Genomic DNA, 7,628 nt, shown 5'->3' with positions numbered 1-7,628 from the left:
CTGTCTCTGCTCATCAAGGCCCGCTGTGCTTGAACCATGGGATAGACTTTCCCCTAACGGACCGTGTCTAACCTCCCACCAGAAGGCCTTCCTACCCTCCAGCCATGAAGACTCTCGCCTGAGTGGGAACCACCCAGTCCCCCAACCCCTGCCTTCTCCTCCCTCAGTCTCAGGGCTGAATAACACCCCCCAAGCTCCCAATTGTTCTCAGCTCTTCCAAGGTATCCAACGTAAGATGCCCAAGACTAAGAACCTGTTACCTAGGACTGCCCCTTGTTCACCACCCGCCGTGGCTTCCCACAGCCAGACACCCACCCGGGGCCACATGGAAAGCATGGGGCAGTCCTTCCACATCCGCCCACCCAGAGCACCGGAACTCTGGCTGGACACGGGTTTTTCTCCCACTCCCTTTATTCCCCAGCGCCCACTGACCAACATTCTCTGATGAGGATTGAGTGGTCACTGTTCGATGTGTACAGCAATGCCGTTAGGAGTCATTTTATCGCTATATTCCAGAATACTGTTTCAGAATAGTGGTAGGTTTTCCCCAAGAGTCCATGATCTAACTTGTCTCAGGTTCTTGGACACTTTGGCAGTGTCCCACATGGGTGTTATCTTATTGAGTAGGCCAAGGGACTGATGTTCAGTGCCAAGGCTGTGGTTGGTACACATGCAAGCCAATGGCTGTGATTGATCCAGACACCCCTTCTTGGATGACAGAAGCAGGTTGTTCATGCTTGCTTGGTGAGCTGCCTGGCAGAGCCCCTCCTGGGCTGCCTCCCCTGGTGTTGCAGCATTAGACTCCCCCAGAGTGCTCTTTCCTTGGTAGTATGGACTGAGGGGTAACATGGAGAAAGAAGCAGCAGGAGGCATGGCAGCGAGGGCTGAGGCCACAAAAGCTGAGCAGGCTGAGCTCAGAGAGGCCTGGGAAAGGAAGAAGGGCAGCTGTATTCATTTCTTTCCTTGTCAGTGGAACAAAATGCCTAACAGAAGCAATTAAGTGGAGAAGACTTTATTTCCTGCCCAGGGACTAGTGGCAGGAAGGGTGTGTGGCTTTCAGGTGACTGGGGCAACAGGGGCCTTGCTCACATCTCAGCCAGTCAGGACACAGTGAGGCTCTGGCTGGAACTCAGCCTATAACCATAAGCCCTATCCTCACAGCCCTGTGTCATCCAGGAACACATCCCTAGCCAGTGTCGGGAGCCGGGACCAGATGTTCACATACACAAGCCTGTGGGGACTGTTCACACTCAGTAAAAAGTAGAGAGGCAGCAAGAGAAGGCAGAGAGCTGAGACCAAAGGATAGAAGGCAGTATGGAGCCAGAAACATAAACTGCAGCCCTAGTCACCAGAGGGGCTCCAAAGAACTATAGGGGCAAGGGCCTCAGGCTCCACCCTGAGCTATCCCAGTGCCCAATAGTAAGGACCAGAAAGCCTCAACTGACTTCCAGACCTATATAGAACTGTAACAAAGGTTCTGCCAAAGGCTGAGGGATCCTAACACCACCACCACCCTAGGCCACAAGACTTCTGGAATGCCTGTGATGTTAAGGGTTCCAGTACTGATGACCTCAGGAGAAATGTAACACTAGGGGGCGCCACCTGCTGGTGCTTTCATCTGCCTGACTGCCACCACCTTCTGCTACAGGGCATGGGGAGAGAGAGAGAGAGAGCTTCTTGCCTATTCTTGAGGTCTGTCTGAGCAGACCATAAAGGACCCAGGCAGCTGATGGAGATGCTCTGATTGCTGTTGAATTTGAGGGAAGCTCTTACTCGGCAGTGGTGACTGATATTACTGTCAGCTTGACTACATCTGAGATCAATAAACACCCAAGCTGCTGAGCATTCCAGTGATGGATTTCCAAGATCATAATATTTGAAGCAGGAAGATCCACCCTAATCTGTCCCAGTCCTTCTGGTGGCAACCAGATAAAAGGACACAGAGGAAGGAAAGTTCGCTGTTCACCTGCTTACCCCAACTCTCTCTCTGGCAAGTCCATCCGTCCTGCTGTTGAGAACTAACATTTGCTGGTTTTAGAACTAACTTCTTTGAGATTCATGGATGAACTGAAGAAAGCCAGCTCTCTAGGGTTCCAGCACCAGATTTAGACTGCTGAGACATCCAGCGTCATGGCTGAACTGGATGATTGGCCTTTGTGTCCAAAGACAGCCACTGTTGGACTATTCAGACCACAGCCAGTTAGCTACTCTAATACATCCCCACCTGACATATCTCTAACCTGTCTGTCTGTCTGTCTGTCTGTCTGTCTGTCTACCTATCACCTTTCTTCATTTCATCAGTTCTGTTCCTTCAGAGAACCATGACTCCGACAGCAGCCAGAGCTGGACTTAAAATTGCTGGGTACCAAGAATGAGCTTGACTTCCAGATCTTCCTGTGTCCACCTCCCAAGGGCTGGACTACAGTGTCCCATCATGTTGACTTAATTCATGGTTTACTCTTTACTGTCTGCCCCAGCCCGTTTACTAGGTGAGCTCTGAGAGGGAGGGATAAGACCATCATTAGGCCCACAGCTCTAGCCATAGAGTCTAGCACAGTGCCTGGCTTATAGCAGGGCAGCTGTGACGTTTACTGAGTGATTTACCAGGATTGCAAATCTGCAGTGTGTCCAGTAGTGACGTCGGGTGACTTCACTTCCCCTTCTCATCTTGCTTATGTAGAACAAGGCAGGCAGGTGGCATACAGACATATGTTTAGAAGCTGCCTCACACCCCCACCCCTGTCCTGGGCCTGTGTGACCCATGTAATGCCTTTACTCCTCTGGGGCCTAGACAGAGTCATGGTAGGACACAGGCTTACTGACAGAGCCTGTGTTCAGGAGCCAGAGTCCTTAAGAGAGAAGCCCAGGCTGAGAGGCATGGCTAGAGAGGCAGCTTCACAGAGAAGGTTACATGGGAGTTGGTGCTGACACCCTGAGGCCATCCCAAGCCAAGCAAAGACAGAACAGCTGGGCACACTGGGGAATGCAAATATGGGTGGCAGTGAGAGAGGACTTAGTGCCTACAGAGTAAGCAGGGCCCGACAGAGAACCAAGGCCTGGGACTGCTGTGCAGTCTCCAGAAAACAAATGGGAACCTAATGCAATGACATAAAGTAGAAGAAGGACAGTAGCCCTGTGGGCTGAACAGGGTCAGGGTTGGAGAAAGTAAGGACAGAAGGTGACAGAATGAGAGGGATGTCCCCATTCTTCTTGTTCTCTCTGTCTCACCCCTAGTCTCTGCTGTGGTTTGTATATACTGTGTTCCTCTGCCCAAAGACGCATGCCCCCGTTCATGCTCCCCCTCTGCCTGTCGAGGCTTCATTGGCCTGCGATTGCCACCAGTGGTGACCTTGGGGAGAACAAGAAGGCAGCTTCAGTGAGACCTCACCACGGGTCTCACGGCACAAGGATGGAGCACCTCAGGCACCATGAGCCAAAATAAACATCTCCCCTGTGAAGTCAATTGTTTCAGGTGTTCTGTTGGTTCTAGACACAAAAAGCCAACACCATCTGCTGAACCGTTTCTACCAGAGCTGTCTGCTTGTCACGGTTTCCACGTTACTGAAGGAATCCACATGGCTGTTTATTTGTTCCTAACAATCATTTTGTGTGCACAACACCCCCTCCCCATTTCTCCTGTTGCATTGATAGCTTGTTTTCTTCGATAACATAAACACCCACTGGCAACAGCACGTGTTTGCTAGTGTCTCTCATTCAGACTCGTTCGGTGCATAGGAGTGTCAAGGACAAGCACAACTGTGAGTCAAGGGTCATCCCAACTCCGGAAAAATGCAAACCACCACCCGTGTGTGGCGAGCATCAGTCCAGCTGTCCGTATGAGCCTTTAAAATACCAGAAGGAAGCAAAGAACTATAACCTTGATGGTGAGTGTCGTCAGCCTCACAGGACCTAGAGTTGAGTGGGAGACAATCCTCTGAGCATGTCTACGAGGAGGCTTCTAGATCAGGTTAACCAGGGTGGGATGACCCACCTCCACTGTGGGAATTGCTCTTTCATGGTCCTGGACTGAACAAAATGGAGACAGTGAGTTGAGCACCAGCCTGCATGTCTTCTGCTTTCCTGACTGTTAGCACGATATGAGCAGCTGCCTCCCACTCCTTCCAGCTGTGATGGGTTACACCCTCAACTGTGAGCCAAAAGGAACCTTTCCTTCCTTCCTTCCTTCCTCCCTTCCTTCCTTCCTTCCTTCCTTCCTTCCTTCCTTCCTTCCTTCTGTATGTTGCTTTTGCTGGATATTTGATCACAGCTATGACAAAAAGTAAATACTTTTTTTTTTCAAATGTGGTCACACTGATTTTAAAGACTATAAATAGAATTTGAATTTAAAAATCTAAGATGAAATGAAGCCAACAGACAAGGGAAAGGGCCAAGGGTCCTAAAATCCCCTCCATGTGTATGTCTCCGATGATTTAACTTCTTCTCACCAGGTCCCACCTCCTAAAGGTTTTGCTGTCCCTCGTTAACACTATAGGCGGAGGAATGAGCCTGCAGGACCTGGCCTTTGAGGCACTCCGAAGCTGTAAACTGTAACCATGTTCCCTTCCCTTCCTTCCTAGTGACTGTCCTTTTCTTCTGTATATGCCTCTTAGGATGGATATGGCCTAATTAATCTCCTCTTATCCCTTGTAATTCTTAATTAGTTGAAAAGAAATATATTAAAATCAGACTATAGAGCCAAGAATACTCTGTGCACATGCAGATGGGGGTTGCCAGAGGCCAGCAAAAGGAGGAGTCACGTGATGTGGGGGTGCTGGGGATTCGAGCAGTGGGTTACAAGGGATTTTTAATGCATAATAAAGGTACTTGAGAGTTGATTTTCTTGATTGGTCCAAAACTCATTGAATATAAGGAAGTCTATTTAATTGCACATTGTAAGCCATGAGCCATGAGATATGAGAATTATATCTTCAATCTTTAGAAAACAGTAAGGAAACAAGAAAAATAAGTGATTAATAAAACCCAAAAAGTTTGGAGTACTACTGTCAAAGGGGCAAAGATGATTCAAGTCATTTCAGCACATTTCTATGTCTTTGTAAATACTGTAATGTTTGGGAAAGAAGTAAATGTATGCTTCTAGTGTGTGTGTGTGTGTGTGTGTGTGTGTGTGTGTGTGTATGCATATATGTCTTTGTCTAAGAAAATTTCTCCGATCTGTAAAGATAGCTCAGCAGGTAAGTGTACGTTTCCTGCAGAGGTCCCAGGTTTGGTTCCAGCACTCACTTAATGGCTCACAATCTTGTCCGAGTCCCAGGGGATCCCATGCCTTCTTCTGGCCTCTGATAGCACCAGGCACACACATGATAAGCATACATGTATGTAGGCAAAACACTCATATACAGAAAATAAAGTTTTAAAAATTTAAACAGGCCTAATATGTACCCTAATATAATAAGGTTAAAACACACACACACACACACACACACACACACACACACACACAAAGAAAGAAAACAGGAAAGTAAGAAAGGAAGAACAATCAGTCCAGAGCCAAGTTCTCTAAGGGAGCCCCAGAGACAGAACAGTTTGCAGAGATTAAAAATACGCAGGCCTTCATTTTTAACAATTGCCTTTTTAAAGCTAGTTTTTAAAAACTTCATATGTACGAGTGTTTTGCTTGTATGTATGTCTGTGTACCACTTGCATGTCTGGTACAGACAGAAGCCAGAAAAAGGCATCAGATCCCCTGGGGCCAGAGTTAAAGATGGTTATGAACCTGGGTCCTCTGCAAGAGCAAGTACTCTCAACTGATGAGCCATCTCTCCTCTCTCCAGCCCCTCGGTTTTTGTTTTGTTTTGTTTTGTTTTGTTTTGTTTTTAAATATAGTTCAGCTTGGTCTAGAGCTTGCAATGGGGTTCAGGTTTTCCTGCTTTATCCTCACAGTTCTGGAATCAAAAGCATGCATCACTTTGTACACGTAAAACAAATTCCCTAACTCTGAGCTATACCCCAAGCCCCAGGCCTTCAGCTTAAATGGGGCCCTACCACAAGGGGCAAAGACGACTCAAGTCATTTCAGCACAAAATCTCAGCCTGTCAGGGAGAGCAGAACCCTCCTACAACCTTCTAAAGCGTGTGAGAGGCAGAGCCACGCCCTCCACTGCGCACACTCCCTAACTGCGAGCTAGAAGAAATCAGAGCACTGCCCCCAAATCCCTGAGCGGCCATAGTTCTAAACATAGACACCGAGAGCAAGCCAATGTTGAGAGCAAAACAGAGACATTCTCAGAAACAGTACTCAGTGTGACCATGCATACATTTCCCAGGAAGTCTGTTGAGGCTGCTTATCAGCACAGTAGCGAGCTGTTCCTGGAGGATGGCCTCTAGGGAGAAGCTGCAGGCCACCCCTGGGGAAATATGAATGGAGGCCCTTAGATGACAGTCAAGAAGAAGTCACAGGGGCTGAATCCCAACCTCTGCCCATTTTCACAGCTGCCTCTTCTTGATTTAGTGGGTCTCCCAAGGTGAATGCACCCTGTGCTGACTCTCCAGGTCCACAGAGACTCCTGGATAGCAGATGGCTCCAGAAGACAGGGAAACAACCAGAGAGCCAGCTTTGCAACTGGATGAACTTAAGTCCAGTAGTGGAAGGATACAACAGGTATGCTGGTTAGCCATCGCTGCATCACCAAGCATTGGTGACATTGGGTATCCACCATGCAGCATCACTTCTGAGTACCTGGTGCTTCTGCTTAGCCAGAATCTGTGGCGGTCTTGTGTATCAACAGCACCAGTGTGGAGCAGTCATGTGGGATGTTTGTGCTCAGATGGGCTCTAACGTGTCTGGAGGCTCAGTCAGGACAGCTGGAGTGACTCTCTTGAATCCAGGTGTCCTCTTGCCCTACCAGTCCAGTCCAGAGACCCAAGAGAAAGAAAGCATGCAGAGTTTTTTGAGGCCTCTATTTTATTTGACTTTATTACTTCTGCCACGTTCTGTTCCCCACACTATGTCCCAAGACCAACTCAGGTCTATCCAAGTGGTAGGAGACATGCCATGGAGTGTCCTGGGAGTTGCTACATGGTTACAGTGCTTGGGGACATAGGTATAGGGAGGGCAGCAAAATTGGGGCTACTTTTGCATTCATTCTGCTATGGACAACATTTCTTTTGTTTCCTTCTTTTTTTTTCTTTGTAAGGTAGCACAAAGTGTCCCTCCCTCATCCTCCGTGAGAGCTCTGCTCTCCTATCCCCGCAGGACTTAGGTGTACACGGACCATTTTACGCTGTTTACGCCGTTATGTTCCACATGCAGAGAGGCCTTTGGGTGGTTCCAGCGAGGCTCCCCTGAGCTAACAGATGCCTCCAGACTAACTCCAGTTCATCGCCCACTGGAGCAGAGCACTGTCGGAGAAGACACCCTCCAGCCGTGATGCATGGGAGTCAGAGCGTTCAGACTGAGACTCTCCTGGGGAGAAGGAGCCCCTGCCCTTCCTTTCCTGCTGAAGTCGATCCTTCCAGAAACCAGCCACAGAGGTGCAGAGGGTAATGGAAGTGCCTACTCAAGCGGAAACGCAGAATGGTGCCAGCTGCTCCCCTGTCTATGAAAGGAGACCTTAAGTCACCTTGGAACAGATTTGCCTTATTATTGCTGGAGTCCCCTTAAGTTGTATA

Source organism: Mus musculus, chromosome 6 (assembly GCF_000001635.26).
Source record: "Mus musculus strain C57BL/6J chromosome 6, GRCm38.p6 C57BL/6J".
Lineage (NCBI taxonomy): Eukaryota > Metazoa > Chordata > Mammalia > Rodentia > Muridae > Mus > Mus musculus.
The sequence above is the reverse complement of the archived record's forward strand: the minus strand, read 5'-3'. Positions refer to the sequence as shown.